The sequence below is a fragment of the Sparus aurata genome, chromosome 6 (assembly GCF_900880675.1).
Source record: "Sparus aurata chromosome 6, fSpaAur1.1, whole genome shotgun sequence".
Classification (NCBI taxonomy): domain Eukaryota; kingdom Metazoa; phylum Chordata; class Actinopteri; order Spariformes; family Sparidae; genus Sparus; species Sparus aurata.
In genome coordinates, this window is record NC_044192.1 from 20,625,231 (window position 1) to 20,643,473 (window position 18,243).

General features: G+C 40.8%; 1 protein-coding gene across 8 annotated transcripts in view; it reads left to right on the forward strand.

Annotated features, from left to right (window-relative positions):
- ampd2a (adenosine monophosphate deaminase 2a) overlaps window positions 1-18,243 on the forward strand; it is a 35,758-nt gene that overhangs the window by 5,049 nt on the left and 12,466 nt on the right. Inside the window, exon 1 of one of the 8 annotated variants that reach the window (XM_030419510.1) lies at window positions 10,361-10,817. The exons of 6 other annotated variants lie outside the window; for them this stretch is intronic. The gene's annotated coding sequence lies outside the window, so the exon portion shown is untranslated. Of the gene's footprint in view, window positions 1-10,360; window positions 10,818-15,745; window positions 17,127-18,243 lie in introns of those variants that run through there. One more of the 8 variants, XM_030419511.1, reaches the window with a different exon arrangement.

Consider the following 18,243-nt stretch of genomic DNA (forward strand, 5'->3'; position numbering starts at 1 on the left):
AAACATAATTATATCATATGTTTTTGTTACTGCAGCTTAAGAGTGGTACATTTCTTTTCCCTTTATACTTAAATTAGATGCCTTCATCAGCCTCCCAGATGTGATATCTAGGGATTGATCTTGATTTCTTCACGGTTGATATCAATACAGATGATCAGTAATCAAGGAAAGATAATGATATTTGCCGTAAAAATAAAATCTTGCTGTCCAAATTTAGATAGCTACTGATGGACTGTGACTAAGTACAGTTTACTCAAGCACTATAACTACTCTTACTACTTTGAGCTACTTAACTAGAGTATATCCATTTTCTGCTAATTAAGAATGTGCTTCAAGTCCACTACATTTATCTGATAACTTGAGTTACTAGTTACTTTGCAGATTCAGATTATGTAGTGTTGATAAGCCATTACTTCTGGTATGTAACCAACCAGATAGTGTTGTGGGCGGGACATTGAGTGAGATCCCAGAGTGTTGAATACAGACAGTCAACGGTTGCTGCTGATAACCCATCAGAGTCAAAAATGCACATTGTAGCACGTCTTTTTTCTTTTCCATCAGCAATTGGACACAGTGAAGATAATCAGATACCGATAATCAGAAAAAATATCTGATTACACAGGCTGATAATCAGTCTATCGCTAGCTGAACTTTGATTCCTGTTGCGTCAATCTTTAGCTTGATTTAGTGACAGTGACCTCTGGACTTCTAGATCAAAATGTGATGGATTGCAGCAAAGTTTGTCATAGAATGTAGGAAATGCAGTTTCCCAGTTACTTCTTGATGATTTGGTTAAAGCTACTTTGGTTGACTTAAATGTATTACTGTTGTTAGTTGCAAAATTAATCTAAAAACTCAAATGCTGTTCTATAAATTAAATAAACATGACATTTTTATTGGGCTTTGTTAGAACTATCCTGTATCTTACTGGCGTATGGTGGTGTATTAATTAGTGTTACAGTAGGGTCAATACACGTTCAAGGTATGCGTAGGGGTTTCATTAACTTTTTAACATGATGGGATACAGGCCAAATCATCGTAGCTCTGTGATAAGCTTTGAAGTTGATGCTCTCTGGTCTCTGTGGGGAGACCAGCACTTTATCTGTGAAGCAATTAAATGTTGATATTGATTTCATTTGTAACTGCCTTCTCTGTGTGCTGTAGCAGAGCACAAATGCCTGGTGTTTGGAGGGATGCAGCAGCAGATCTCAAGCAGTAACTCATGTTGACTCACACTGTACCGTATTTGCTGAGGAAGCCTGTCTTTGCTGCAGTAATAAATAACTTAGAGGTCCCTCCATCCATGCAGTCATTTTTAAGTCCTCTCAATTAGCCGCCTGGCTGAGCCCCCCTGCACTCCCAGTCCACATGTAGGCCACCCATTCTAGTACCTCCATCTGACCACACCAGGCTGTTAGCATTCTGGATGCCAAATTACTGCTGCATGCAGAAAAAACATCTAGTGTAGCTGCAGCTTGAGCAGCTGGTGTTTTATCCATGTCTTGAACTGAAGTCTTCAAGATTTCCTGTGTCACTTCTTCACCAGAAATAGCTTTGCATCACAACAAATTTCTTTCAAGTCCTACGGAAGTTTATTTATTTATATATTATTTTCCTTTTTTAAACAGAATCTTGTCTCTTTCACTGTGTGCCATTTGTAGCAGCCCACTTATGTCAGTACTGGTGTGGATTTGCCGGTGGAAACATTGATTACTTGGTCAGTTTTCTCATCTGCAGGAGTCTGTCTCTGCCTGCAGGCCCGCACTCCCACTGGACCTTCATTGCATCACATGAAGCAGCATACGTGATGCCCCAGCTTTGCAGCTATATATGACGTGATATATAGAGCCTATAAAAGTATCTGCCAGAGAGGTGGAGGGGATTCCTCTCTCCAGCACTACTGACACTACCTTTTGTACCTTTCATCTGCAGGCTATGGTGAAGCCCAGCTTGTCAGATGAGTTTGTTGCAGCAGATTGTCTTTGTTTTTCTCAAAGTGGGTTGTCAACTCATTGACATTTGCAAAGTACTGTGATCCCTGCCTCTTTACATGGATATCCCATCGTGGATTTCTGTGCTCTGTATGATACTGGATAATGTATAGAGAGTATAGTGGGTCTCTGGCATGAGCATTTCCCATATGATTACAATTTGACTGACTCAGCCTGTCAGTTCCACATTCATTTGTATGCTTCCCACTCACTTTACATCCTGCTCCATGCTGCAGTTGACTGTTTGCTGTACTCCCTCCACTAATCCAGCCTCCCCTTTTTCTGGTTCATTATTAATCAGATATACTATTCCTGTCATTGCATGTCTCCTCTGTGACTTATCGCTTAAATTCATACATATTCTGTATGTCATGACATGCTGAGTCATGTGGGCTGTGTTCTGTTACCCACCAGAGGCTTTGTTAAGCTCCTTACTGAATCTTAATCATGTCTACATCTTGTAACCCTATGGACTTTAATCTGCACAATCGGCAACCCTGGTCCCCACCCACCCACCTCACTCCGCCCCCACCTCCTGGCCCCGCAGCAGACAGAAACATGTGACAAGCAAACACTGGGAGTCCCTGTCCAGGGCCCCATAACGTTACAGTTGTGGTTGTGGGCGTGAAAGCTTACTGTAGGTGTTACGTGCTCCCGATGAAAAGGTGTCAGTTGTGATTTTTGTCTTCACTAGTGAGAGACGGAGCAGATCTCAGTAACACTGCACAGTTAAATGTATTATTTGTATTGTTAAACGGTAAAATTAAGAGCATTAAGGGAACCATTGAACACTATTTGGAAATAAGAGCAACGGCAAGGTATGGCTTTTGGCAATAATAACTTTTGTATCACCAAAAAGTCCATTACCTGTGTTTGGAATCTGTCCTGTGTGGATAAATGGGGCTTTTATTTTGCTAAAGTTTGAAATATTGTATGAATATTTAAAACATGATCTGACAAACTGCTTCTGTGTAATAAGTTTTATTAACACATGCAAAAGTACAGTTCTGCACTTTTCCATCTCACCACTAGAGGGAGTCACAAAAGTGTTGTGTGAAGTCAGACTATCAGTTTAAGACAAGTGGCTGGTTGTCAGAGTCTGGGGTCTTTTTTGCTGCTCTGCAGTCAGACATGACTGAGGACCAGTTTGCCCGGTGTTTGGGTGGAAAATTCCAGGGCTTTCTTCTGCTATGAATAGCTCAGTTGCTTCCCATGTATCAGAGGAAGTGTGTCAGTTCTGGAAAAGGGATTGTGGAAAACCAGTAACTAAGGCCTTGAAGGCAATAATGCCAACAGGTGGGCCTGTTGTTGCTGGGGTGAGCAGATAACCAGAGCAACTATCTTTGATCCTGTTAATAGTCACCACAGCAGAAACACACACACATGCACAGAGCAGCTGGACTCAAAATTATGCCACTGGACATAGCATATCTCACTGGTGTGATTTGCAAGCTGACAGACGGCGCTAACACTCGTGTTATGATGGGTTGTATTTCATCGCAGTGGTACAGTTAAGCTTTGGTCTGTCTCTGCTCTCAGCATGGCTCCTAATGAAGATGAACCAGCGTCAGCTGATATTTGGTCCCTGGCTGGCTTTTTATTGTCCTGTGACCTCAGTGATTCAGTGCTTCGCTCGTCTAACAATCTCCCAGCTCATAGACCTGCTTTGTTTAGGAATACACACGTGTGCCTCAACACTGATGCAGTGTAAAAAGATGCAACACAAGGAGAACACCTATATTGTTTATCTGCAAAAACTCACTTATTGCACAGATTGCTAATGAGACTTACATAATAAACACCATACAGCACACATTGTTGGCAGAGGGTGACATATTGGGTCCACAGTTGGTTAACACTGATCTAGTAAGATTGTCTGATAAACCCCTCTGCAATTTGCAACATTTTTAAACTGTCCAACATATATGGGTATTAGGTGATATCAAGGAGCAAATTCTTCCTTTTTGGTGTTCCCGTTTGTGCATTCCTGTGCGTTTCAGACCATGTTATGTTCTCCATTGTGAAAGAATTGAGCTTTCCTTATAAAGGTGTATGTTGGCCCTATGCAAGAGGGTATTGAGCAGACTTTGGGTCCATTTCCCCCCTCCAGACAATCACAGGGGTGTTCCTGACTCATGGCTGGTCTGAACGGATTATGTGCTGAAATGATTCTGTAAAAATATTGAACAATTCGCTATTTGTTTACTTCCTGAAGACCTGATTAAAAATACGATAATCAAATTATATTTGCATAATAGTAAATATGCAACTATGTTGCTAAAAGCTCACGCATTGTGTTGAGAAAGCCTGAACTTTGATTTCACCTTAAAAGATTCTGTCATTACTCCACCAAACAAGCAAGACACTAAATCAAAGCAAGAATGGTGAGTCTCAGAATTCCAAAGTACAGATGCAGTAAAAAGTTGTGTGCTTTGACATGTGTGTCTGTATCGAAGCGCTTGTGTTATCAGAAGCCCCCTCACTCTGGCATGTCACTGAAGTCTTTTTATTGCCTCTGGCTCTTATCCCTGACACACCTTTGGTCTCCAGAATGGGATTTTAACCTCTTGATGTCCAGGAAGTGCTAAGCACAGTGTGCTACATGCTGTCAGTATCAAGTGACACAGTGCCCCTCTTTGCTATATTCAGATATGGTGAGAGCTGCACTGACAGAAGTGGCATGAGGTTTGGTGAGCGGACCAGGCTCTGGATAATCACATAGGATTGGAGTATGGCAATCGTGTGTGTGTGTGTGTGTACATGGGGTATACAGTGTATCTGCGTGTGATGGACTGCAGGAGGATTTATTGTTTTGAGAACTTTCCTGATGCAGATGCTGGGAAGCCATGAGTATTTGTTTGGCATGTTTGTCCTGTTTTATTCACATGGGAATGTTTGTGCAGGGTTAGAGATTAGGTTTGCTTGACAACAGCCTTAACAATAATACCAGCTCATGATACCTCTGGGAGAAAGGGAGTGAAAATGCAGCATGACTACTCCCATGCGCTGTTGATTAGTGTCTTGGGAAAAAGATATGCTAAAGACAACAGCGCAAATATGTCAAACTGGGGGTGAAACTAACACCAAACCTCAGACTGCTTTAAAGAAATTAGATTTTTAGTAAATGGTGGACCTTGTCTAAATTGAAACTGACACCAGCTTGTAGCTGTCTATTGGCAGGGAACTTTTCAGCCTGCTCTGGTTTTATAGTTTGAAGTCATCAATACACACTGCCATATTAACAATTAAGCTCAGAACAGAAAGTAGAAAAAAAAAGCATTTGCTTCAAGCCTCTACAAGTTCACAGAAAAGTACTGCATGAGAAATCCCTACAAGCACTTCAGGATAGGTCACAGGTAAAATAAATCTTCAACACTTCAGGTGGCTGTAACCATAAAGGGTGACAGTAGAATTAATCTTAAAATGGACTGCTACCTTCCACTAAACCCCCTTAAACACCTCTTTGTTAACTATAAATCTGAATCTGGCTCCTATATAGGATTTTGAATAAGTGAAGGAATCCAAGATACCATCCCCTCTAGAGGTAGTTTAAACACTGTACCACCAAATAAATTGGTGTGCAGTCACACTTACATCTTTTAAAAGTGACAAGTCATTGTTACATGAAAATAAACTTAAATTACAGTCATATGTAGTTTAGGCCATTTGAAATGTAAGATGATGTCCAGAAAGATTGTATTGTGAGATATTTTAGGCACACACAGTATATATGTTTACAATTTTACACAGACAATATCAAATTGACATCACTATAGGTATTCAAAAACAAATCACATTACAGCCTGCTTTGATTACGGCTAGAAATACATAAGATTTTATTGATACCATTGCCCTTATTGATTCTGCCTAATGGTATGCTGTGTCTCATTATCTCATTGATTCCTGGTCAGTCTTAGTTGAACTAGCTGTGGCCTGAAAGCAAGCTGTACCATCAGTCTGTTGTCATCTAAAATGGATGAAATTAGCAAATATTTGTTTATTTATATTAAATATTCGTTTTCATTTAGGTTGTCTTTGTCAATAGGAAATGTGCCACGTCTGCCTGCGTGGATGTAATTATTATTCCAACAGTGTAGATTCATGGGTTTAAAGTAATTGTTTTGCACCTGCCAGAAAAACACACTTGCATCAGTAAAGGAATAGATAATTTCAGAGGCAAAATATGCCAATCAAGACAAATTTGGAAATGGTTTTCAAAGGTTCCGGTTCTTAATTCCCATCGCTCAACAGCTGCTGTTGATTGATTTGCTGTTTCAAATACTGCACAACCTATAATCAAAGCAAAAAATTATGTACACCTTAATCAGGGTGGCCGCGGGGTTGTAAAAGGTAGTGAAAGGTAGTAAATTAAATTAAGCCAAATTAAGGCCACTAAAAAGTAGTAAACGTCATCTGACAAGGTAGTAAATTTTCATGCCTCCATCCAACTGGGCCTATGCGTTTTTCAATTTTTGTAACTTTCGTGCAGACCATTAAATTATTAAACTTTCGTGAATTTATTTCTATGTTGCGAGTAGGACCTGAGTGATAGGAATGAATCTGAGTACCCGGCTGGCTTGCCACCAAACCCTCTGTGTGAGTTCGCTAGTTTACCTGGGCAAATGCAGACATGGGCAAATGCAAATTTTCGGACCTCTGGATGGAGGAACCAACGTTTAAAGACTGGCTTAGGCCAGTAGTTGGCAACAACCGAGAGGCTTACTGCAATGTCTGTAAGAAGACTATACATATTACGTGGATGGGGGGGGGATTAGCGAGACAGCAAATTTACTTGTCGCCAGCTAACGTTAGCGAGTTCTAATGTTGGTCTGCTTGTTTTGCTAACTAACGTCAGCCAATTAGCTTGCTGGCAGTCATTCATGACAAGTGAAAAGATAGTTCTACTGTTAGCTGTGCGTCCGCAGGCCTGTCAAAGTGCCCGCGCAGGATAGCCTACTTCTTCTCAGGCTGTTGGTGCACTCTGCACTTGGTGAAAATAAAGACAGAGCGGGTGCCCCAGAAACAAGTTCAACAACGTTTATGAATGGCTGGATGAAATCGTCCAAACGGACTCTATGGCCCAGGTAGGAAAACAACATAGGCCAAGTTATGGAAAGGCAGCTTAAAGCAGACCCATGGGGCATGGGGCAGTGCTAAGTGCTAACTCCCCCATGTCCCCTTGGGTCTGCTTTAAGCTGCCTGTCCATAACTTTGTCTATGTTGTCCCAAATTGTCTCATTCTTTCTCCTATGGGCTGCATGTGGTGACCTTATACAACAGGACTATGGGTCAATTTACACCAGACTTACACTTAAAGTTTGCTCTCTCTCTCTCTCTCTCTCTCTCTCTCTCTCTCTCTCTCTGTGTGTGTGTGTGTGTGTGGGCCAGTTGTTGTGCCCAGTTTTGAACTTAAGTTATTTTTTCTTAAAGTGTAAGTCTTGTAATTGTTATGCAATTGTTTTTGACATTGAGTAAAACCTATGGACCAAGGCCTGCCAGCATCTTGATTTATTCAACTCCTATGGTCAGGGCTCTATGCTGGCTGGTTTTGGAAAGATATTTCATTACCTTACTTGTCACTTTACTTCACACTTTACGCTGCTATAGTTGTAGCATAAAGTCGTGCTGGTGGTAAAAAATTTTGTGAAGGTAGTAAAAAGGTAGTAAAAAGGTATTAAATTCATCTTAAGAATCTCTGTATACACCCTGTTAATGTAGAAACCTGTTCTAGGTTAGTTGTTATTTTTTCCAGCTTTCTACTGAAAATTGACACCACAAGCTTAAATAGATTGAGCACTTGTTTCTTTGCTTTAACAAAGTCATGACGGGTGTTTTCCATTTCAATTATTACTCATCATGTTTTGTGTTCATCCTAAATCTAAGATCTATCTTAAAGGTGCAAAAAATGTATGTAACATGATCCTACCCTCTCACTGAAGTTACATAGAGCAGAAACAATTGATAGAGGGCAAAGTGGCTGAGCCAGAAGCCCCTTTCACACTGCCATTTGAGTACTAGAATCAGTTGTTGAAATGATTCTCTGGCACTGCTGTCTATGTGAAAGTTACAGATGTGGAGAGGGAGGACAGCTTCACTGTGGCTCTGATGCATCTCCGGAGGTAGTATCAGAGCAGCAGCAGAGGTGAGCTGGCATGAGTCTGAATGGAAAAGCTGTGGTTCAGGGGTGTGTTGACCTGATGGTGTTCACAGTCTACAACAACTAAACAGATCATTTACTCATCATATAGAAGAAAAATGTCCCACACTTCAACGCACAAAGCAGTGTTACAGGAACAAAAAAACAGTAACACAGTAACTGGTAGTGTCTTCCGCAACCTATGATGAAAAAAATACAGCCGTTAATTGTGGAAAACCCTCTGTCATCCTGTCTGTCCAATCAACTCTGCATCACATTTCTGCCTTAAAAAAGGCATGTGTCCCTGGCAGCAGAGTCAGGGGGCTCCTGCAGTTTAATGCATTGAATGCCATATTGAATCAGTGAGTGTGTGAATGCATATGTGACGTGATTCAGAGCAAAAAAATGAATCACCATGTCTTTGTCAGCTTCCACTATTGTGTTGTTGTATGTGTCTCAATGTGTACCGTCAAACCTCTTTTTGATCCACAGCTGTATGAACTGACACACTGATGCAACTTTACGTCGGAGCTGCTTGGTTTGGTTTGAACAAACAAAGGCAGAGAAATAATGATGCAGAGTCTCTGTGTGAAACGGGCTAGAGAACCCATTCACCCTATTACAAGACACTGTACCATCAAAATTATTTTGAAGCTGTTATGTAAGGTCAAAAAGTTACATAATGTTGCTTTTAGCAACAACCTGCCAATAGCTTGTTGATTTGCTGTGGTTTAGTTGGGCCTCTCCTCAACTATAAAAGTCCCCCCCCCACACTTTCCAAAGACAGGATGTGGAAACCTCAATGACCACCACATGTTAGGTCCATCATGCAATAGGCTTCACATTCAGAGACTGCGACTGTATTGTCTATCTAGGTCAACTTTTTTCAAAAACTGTGGGTGGTGGGTCGTGTTGATTGTGAACTATGATATATCAAGATGGTTCTTCTGTCGTTAAAACTCATTAAAATATTGTTTTATCTTTGTGCTCTAGAATAAACAACAAGGAATGCAGCTTGGTTCATGAGTTGATTCCAGAGACCTGTTTCTTGTTTTAGCCTAAAGGTTTTGGCCATTTTGCTCTCTGGCACTGGTTCAACACACAATATTGAGTTTGGAGCATGAAAAGGTGAAAAACAAACTCTCACTCATGAGTCAGACAAGTAGGGGAACGTGGTAATCATGCTGTCCTCTGAGTGTTGTTGGCTTGTCTTTAGTTGCAGCCTAGTCATTTGTGTGTGATGGCTTGCACAAAAATGAGGATCTGTCCAGAATTCAGTACCTGGTGTGGTTTGTGTCTGCCCTTTGTGTGTTTTTCATGCTGATGTTTGTGTGAGTCTCTCTGTGCCTATATTTGTTCAACCATCATCTGGAAAATTCCATGATGATCCTTTGAAAAGTCACTAAAAATGCAACTTGGCCTTGCAGATTTCTTGTACACTGTGAAATATAGCAATAGGCCTTTCTTGTGCTATAGAGCAGTCATGCGAAGTCGAAGGTAAATAGCCTCCAGTGGCATCATGTGAGCGGTGGAGATGGAAACATAGCATGCAGTGTGTGAATGAGTCTGGTCACTCAGGACACCCATATATCTGTATGGGCACTGTCATGTGAATATTGACCTTACATGCCAGACACTGAATTCAAACACCTGACAGTCAAATCAAAATTAAGGAAATCATAAAATTGTTTGACTTAAATTAGTTTTTCATTCCCAGCGTGGTAAAATTGGCTTGGAGTATGGATAAACAGACACATCAACACAGACGAGTCAACAGCAAGCACATTAAAAGACATCAATTAGAGTGATTCACACACAATATCAGTAAAGGATTAAGTCACAGAAATAAGCTGATTGAAATAGTTAGAATTAATAACTAAAATAATTACATACTAAGAAAATGACAAGCAAAGGACCATATCACCCCGCTACAGTGTAGTTAACTGCATGTCAGCCACACAAACTAATGTAGTGTAAATTAAGTGATTCTATTACAATAATATAGCAAAAAGGAATCTATCTATATTGATCTCAGTGCAAATTAAACGTGTCTTTAAGTGGTATTCATACTTCTTTAAAGGTTTGCGGTCAGGATGGAAGCAGAGCGTCATGAATAAGAGGAGGGAGGTTAGGAGAAGAAGTGGGAGTGGCCAGAGAGGCAGGGCCTCCTCCATTTTACTGCACAATAGAGGCTGAAGTGGTTTCACCCGGTCCCTCCCCCGTTTTGCCACGTGGTATGTTCCAACCCAGTATTTAAATCCGGGAGCTTGGGGGCTGTGTTGTTCATGGGCTGAAAACCGGTGTAATCCAGGAAGCAGCTGAGAGACAGAGGCAGAGAGAGAGAGAGAGAGGGAGAGGGAGAGAATTAGAGGAAAAAGGGTGAAAAAAACTGCCTTGCCAGCACATTGGAGGTGGCGACAGTTACAAGAGGGGAAAGAAAGGAAAGGGAAAAAGAGGAGGGGACAGTGCGATCCTGGTGTTAGAGCAGCTTGTGTTTAGGAGAGAGGGTATCTTGTGTTCCTCTCCTCTCTCTTTGCTGTCATTCTCTCTCTTCCTCTGTGCTGCCGGGGGGAGGGTGCATCGAGCCGTCCCAGGCCTAGTTACATGTCCCAGCATCCCGCAGGAGCTCTGACAAGGCCACTGCGACCGTTACGGAGACTGTAGGAACAGGACAAGGCAGGGAGGCAGAGGTACTGTAACACATGCTGAGTAATGATGAACAACACCATACTATATATACTGTAGAGCCTGTTTATGCGAATGCTGTTTAACTAGAAGTTTCAGCCGCAGTTGTGTGTGATGCATGGTGTTTATCACTCCAGAAATACTGCTCAAGCAAGCCTGTAGGGACAGATGAGGTGCTAGTAAACACAGTTGCTGTTTTGTACTGGAATAAACTGACAGCATGCAAAGGACAGTGGGAGGAAATCTAAAAATGAGAGGGGGGGTGTCTTTTGGGGTAATCATAAGCAGATGGGAGAGAAAAATATGTCATCCATTTCTTCTTCTGCTATGATGCTGATATTTGGACAGCTTGATATGTTCCATAGATTGCTGCAGAGTTTGGCTGTTGCAGTGAGTAAACATCTGGGGCATCTATTCCCTGCTGCTGTTTGCCACATTCCTGTATGATGCAGGGATATTGCCCAGTGGATCAATCAGTGCTAAGGAAAACAAAACATATACAGTGCATGGCACAAGTTCGGTAAATGAGGGATGTTGCAGCAAAGTTTCAATTGCTGAAATGTGTCACTGAAGCAGGAAGAAAATAAATCATCTTAATAAGCGCTTGGTTGCACCAGCTGTGTTTAGGTTGAAATATAGCCTAGTTTATCCTGTCAACCTGTATGCACTTTGCGTAGCAGATACACATTTTGCCATAAAAATACGTTGGTACGTTTTGTCCAAGGTGTTGAAAAAGCAGTTGACACCTTATGAATTTGACCAACTGCGTAGCAGTATTCATGTCTAATAGCAAGAGGCAGTAGCTATGTGCCATTTAGCCTGAAGCCTGCCGAAAACCAAAAGGAGAAGAAAAACAGTCGTAGTGCTGGATTTGGTCCTTGCCTTCAACCCCCATGAAAACAAATATTTAAGTCTGAATGATTGACAAAATGCAAAATGTAATTTCAAGAGACTAGCTTGGATCAACAGCAATAGCGCATACACAGACTTTTTTTCTTTTGTGCAACAATGTTTTGGTGAGTTTTGGCTTTACGCCAGTGTAGTTAAGATGAACACTGTACACCCCAGGCAGAACTGCTGGGGTCTTTTAGAAGTCCACCTGAACATGCTGACCTTCCTGATGTGAATGTGGGCAGTGTTTTGTGAGAACAGCTGACAGCTGTTTTGTATGCTGGTGTATGTGATGGCTTATCTGTCTCCTCTTAAAGGCTGTTTATGTTACAGAAAGCTGCGGAGTAGCAGTAAAGGTAAATGTGTCTTACCACAGCATTAAGAAAGAGCCTGTTGGTTTTTATGCACGCATTGAAGTGTGTTTCTGTCTCTCCAGCAGGCCTCAATTAAGTTATTTTTAAAATAAAATGATACCCCAGCTGTTTACAAAGTGAATTTGCAGGCAATATTTCGTCACCCCTGTTTGTTTTGTTGCACTCAACCCGCTGAGTACTGATAACATATTTTCGAGACGTAGACCTGAAGTAGAGGTTTATTCTCATCTGTGGTTGCTTAGGAACATCTGAGGCGTGTGTCATCACTCTTCCTCTCAGGGAATAATTTGAAATCTGTGAAGAAAAACACATGTTTCAAAACACTGGTGCCACAATCGGAGTAGATCAAAACACTTTGAGACACTTTGCAGAAACACAAACACTGACACACACTAGCGTAGTTTTTATACCATCAACAGTTTCTCTCATTCCGAGAGGCCATAATGGGCATTGCTGTTGCGTGACATCCCTGACTAGTCATGACTTTTAGCCGAGTTACATTCGACAGGCTCCCTTGTGTTTGCATTACACCAATTTAATATGACTACAAATGTAAGCTGACAACCTGAATTGAATTCATTATTCTCATCATGGTAAACACAAGCTGATTGTGTTGGAGTTTGCATGTCTGAATAATACATGTACAAACATATGGTCATCTGCGCAACAGTAAGTAGGGCAGGGCAATACTTCCGTACAAGTATCATATTGTGAGGACATAATCATCATTATATTGTTGTTCTACAAATTGCTGGTGGTAAAACAAATAATCTAAAGAAAACTATAATTCATTTGGGTTCAAATTTCTTTCTGAAGATTTACCTTGAAATCTGAAATCTGGTGTAATGTAATGTGTACAAGTGGAACCGAATTTGAACATCACCTTGATTATTTTATCTTTATACATTTGTGACACTGTGAGATATTGATTTCAGAAAGCGTTTTAATCTTAATAATAATGCCATACTTCCCACCATGTCTCGTTTTTGTAAATTTGATTAAAGTATTGAAGATGATTTTTTTTTCTCCTATCCGATCAGCTTGGACCGATGGAAGCAGAGCCCCCCCCCCCCCCCAGGCCTATGTTTCAGTCGGGCAGAGGATCATGTGGGGGTCACTGCGCTACCTCTTGCTGCAGAGAAAAAGACATATTTACTTCTAATGACATTATTAATTAAGGGGTCTGCTACTATCAAGAGAGACATTCAGATGTCATCATTTGCAGTTCAAAGAGAGCTTGCTGCAATTGGATGGACATAGTCACATTACTGAATTCATGGCGTTAACTCAGGGCGTGCTATAGCTCTCAATTACAGAGAGAAGAAACAAGCAACAGGCAATGCAAAAGAAATTACACCTGCCTGTAAGAGTTGGCCCCTTGCCACAGTGGCATTGAGCCAACAAAAATGCAGCTTTTAGATTAGAACTATCGGTTATCTATTGTATACAAAGCTGACACTCTTTTTTTTTACATGCCAGACCATGATGACAAAGGGAATTACACATTGTAAGGGTACATGTGACTGCATTTTATGTAAATGTATATATTTCCCTTTATTTCATTGAGACATGAACTGGTTCAATGATTGAAAACAAAATGTGACTTTAAGATGCACCGTGCCTGATGATATGAGGCAATGCAAGCCAAAATGTGGTCCCTAAAATGCCAGTTTCCTTGGGTGTTGTTACTATGCTGAAAACTGTGTCTTTGACATTTCACTGAGAATTGGCTGCCTAACAACATGGACTGTTTTCAGTACAATGTTGTGCAAAAATTTGGAGATTTAATCGTTAGCATACTCAATTTATCTGACAGATGTGCTAATCAGTTACACGGGCAGATAACTGACTCTACAACTGGAGGAAGTGCTGCTAAAATGGAAGCCAAATCTCATTAATTCTCTGGATATCTGAATTTTCATCATCACAGTAAATGGCTCAGCCAGCAGGCCTGATTGGCATGTTTTGGTAACAATGTAGGGTTTTTGGGACTTGAAGTTGTTGCACACAAAACGTTTAAAGATAAATATTGAAAAGATAGTAAAAGTCAGAATGTTCAGAATATGAACTGAAATGGCCAAAATGGGTCTGCTGCAACTTTTGGCCCGTGGACAGTGAGAATGCGAGAGGCTGGAAGGAGCATATTGATCTCATAGAGTGGCAGCTCCACAGATTCCTGATGACTCTCGGTGGTGGGGTTTAAATGAACAGGTGGGTGGTGTGTGTGGGTGGTGTGCAGACTCAGGTCCCAGGGATGTGAGGGAGAGCTGACACGGCGAGCTTTGTCAATATTACTCTCTGAGCTGACAAATTAACTCACAATGGATGGATGAATATAGAAGAGCATTTCATTCTGAAGTAGATGAGGCACACTTGCACAGTAAACAGTGTGTTTGAGGCAAGGCTGGATTTCCTGGCCAGCCTGTGTGCCAAAATGTATTCTCATGTGATCTAAACCGTGGTTTGAAACAAAGCAAACAAAAGGTTTTTTTTTCATGTTAGGGAGTCAGGGATTCACAGAAACACTATTGAAAAAAGGAAATGAGGGTGTTTTTTCCCATGTTGATCCATACTCTCTTTCACAATTGAGTCACAAAAGTGTACATTTTTAGCTTAAAGCTTTCTGTAGTTAGACTCCACCCTGTCTCAGACGTCAAACACATTTGTATTTGTTGTTCACAAAAATTATAGATAACATTGTCAAGACAGATTGACAGTGTTTTAATTTATCAGTCTCGTTGCTATTTGGTGAGATTGTTTTAATGTTCTCTGTTGTAGTTTTAATGGTTGGCTCTTGGCTGCGTTTTTGTTGTCTTTGCATGTCAGAAATATTTGAAAGCGGTATCACAGTGCAGAACAGAATATAAGTCAAAACTTTGACTCTTCTGCTTTCCATTACTTTTTAACATTTTAGTCTGCAGAGTAGAGCCCAATCAATACATCAGTTGGCTGATATTATCTGCCGATGGTGGCTTATCACAGATGTATCAGTATTGGCTTATATGTTATCCGATATGAAAACTTCAGTTTTTACACAAAAAGATTGCTTGGGGTAGTTTTTACTAATCAAATTTCCAGTGAAGTTTATCGTTTCAATGCAGTAATGTCATTTTAGACAACAGAAGTTGATTCTTAATCTGTAAAATATTCTGCCTCCATTACATGTCTTTATCACAAGTTAATTGATCACCACATTTAGGGATCAGTGTAAATGCGTGTATTGGTCAGTCACTCCCTAATATCGGAAACAGCATTGGCCCGAAAAAGCGAGGTATCGGTCGGGCTTTACTGCAGAGTTTCTCCCAGTTTTGTTGTGTTTGCTTGTGTAGATTTGTGTAGAATGATTGTCCTCCCTACTACTGTGATGTCACAGAGATAAATGGAGTTGGGGGTGCTGGATTAAGAGTCATATGTGGTGGAAAGGCAGGAGGATTGCATGGACACTCAGGGTTCTCCCCAGACGGTGGAACAGCGTGACGGTGACGAGCGTCCGTCCGTCCGTCCGTCCGTCTGTCCGTCCGTCCGCCGGTTGACGGCTAGGAGCTCCCGGCTGACGGCGATGAGCGTCCGTCCGTCCCCCGGCTGACGGAGTTGATGACCGTCCGTCCGTCCGTCCGTCCGTCCGTCCGTCCCTCCCCCCCATGTGCTTCTGGTTTGTGACATCCCTGCCCTTAATTTGTAAGTCCACATAAGTACTGAAAATTCCTATCATTGAGTATGTAGGTGTGTAGTGGGCTGAAAGGGCTTTTGAAGCAGTTACTGTTGTTAGAAAATGATTATTTTTCATGTACAAAGGTTGTATTGAGCTCTTTATAAGACAGTGTAATGAATGGAACTGGAAAACAAAATTAACAACAACAAAAAAACATTGGAATTGGCTATCGGCACACAATCAGTACTTTGCAAATGAGTTTATTTTTCAGTGGTCAATTAGTACAGTAAATATTGCAATCATAAATCTTCAATGTTTTATGTGTAATATTTTAAAACTCTTATTTTGATATCTGCCTAAAAGATCAGGCTCTATGAGTTACGAAGGAGGTTGTGTTTTCACCAATGTCTGTGTGTTTGTTGGTTAGTTTTGTTGGATTTTTTTCTCACTTTGTTTAAGGCGTTATTCAAAATTTTAGGAATTTTATTCATATCAATGAATTTATTACAATTATATTATTACAATTTGACGAAGATCCTAGATGGGGTGATCTTAAATTTTGTTTAAGCAGTTATGGGTGTTTTAAAATATTGGATTAGAATTTATTGAATTAAAGGGGACTGTTGGCTTTGGCCGAGGTATGCACTCTGCTGAGTGGCATTCTGTTATGCATGTATGTTCAGACATTGTTTTTATGTCCTTGTCACATCATTTAAAACTTCTGTGTGCTTTTGAAATGTTTCCCAGTGTCATGCCAGTGTTCATGCCCTGTGGAGAGTTACCCTCTGTTCTTTCCTTACTCTGGAGCATTGGAGGCAGACAGCAGATGGCAGAGACTAATTGTCAAAGACCAGACACAGCACCAATAATGGCAACAATTATAGAGGCGAGTGAGCACACCACTCCCAAAGCCATAGACTTATTATGAGTGACTGAATTACTGCATGTGCACAGAGCTCTGGTACTCTTTAAATTACTGTTCTCTTTCAAATTAAACACAAGGTTTCTTTAGAGGGTACTCAAGAATCTCTTGTGTAAAAGTGATGCTTCTCCCTGTACCTCACACAAAGTCATTTTGTTCCATTAGTAGTAGTTAAACCGCTTTTGTTTTTGGTTTAGTCTGGAGTGGAGCTGGCGTCATCTGTTTCTAGCAGGTCTGGGGTGGGAAGGCCCCTCTGTGTCATTCTCAGGTGTGTGTATGCACAACTGAGTGTGTACATGTGAGTTGGGGTAATTCTTTTTAAAGTGTGTGCATGCCCATGTGGGATTGAAGTGACACACTATCTGCTGTTACAGCTGTCTTTGCTCAAGCCAGCTTCTGTTCTTGGACACATTACAAGGGTTTCCATGCTCTGTCACAGATTGCAGCCACGGCCACTGTCACCAGAGCTTCAGAGGTAATCATGGTCATGTGCATGTGTTTAATTCGTGGCCAACTGTATAGTATTTGCAACTGATGTCTTTGTGTTTGATGTCTTAGCATAGATGCAAGAATTTTTTTTCTCCTGTAGTTGAAGGTAGGAAACAAAGCAAGTTGTCTGCCACAGATTTCTCAATCTTGTCAACGCTGTTTTTCTCTGAATAGCCTGTCTTTATTTGAGGTTTTTACTTGTTTGATTTTCTAGTTTCTCATAAAATAAAGCGGCAAGAACAGTTGTTTATGATAGCAGTTTGTCCAAAATCTGTAGCTTTTAAATAAATAAATGTTGCTTTGATATTAGTTATGAGTATCACACAAGTCTAAGCTATCGTTTGCACATATTCAGAGGCAAATTTGTGGTTTCTTAAATCATAGTCTTCTCAACTCAAACCACCACTCGCTGCAATCCTTGGTCAACCACTTTTGAATTGTTTTCTATTTCTGTCTAGCGTGCTTTGTCTGTTTTAACATATGTGTCTGCCTCTGCTGTCAACAGACTGTGAAATGAAGAATAATTGTAGAGGGATTTAAATCATCACTATTGAATTAGCTGTGTGCCTGCAAAGCACCCAGATGGTCCATGTGTATCTGAACCCCGATGAGTTCTGCAACTCACTGCGCATGATGTTGTCTGCAGTCAAGAAGCCATGTTGTATGAGTGTTGGTGTGTTTAAAGAGATAATTTGTTTTAATGACTATGAATCTGGGCCCGTATTCACAAAGAATCTTAAGGCTAAAAGTAACTCCTAACAGGCGAATTTAGGAGCATCTCCTAAAAATAATGGGCATGTCAGTCGTAACTTTAGGAGTCCTAATTTTTGAAAATAAGAGTTATTCACAAAACATTTTAAGCCTAAAAGTAGCACCTAAGTCTGGGAGACCTTAGAAGTAGTCCAGAGGACTCCTAACTCGCTAAGACCTGGTCACAGCTGAATGTTTTGGAGACGCTAAATAACAGGGAATTATTAAAACGATACTGGATGGACCGCAAAGGGATTGAAGTTGTGGTTGAGTTGGTGAGGGAAGCAATAACGTTCCCAACCAACCGAAACAATCCAATAACGCCTGAGTTAAAATGTTTGGCAACATTTCGG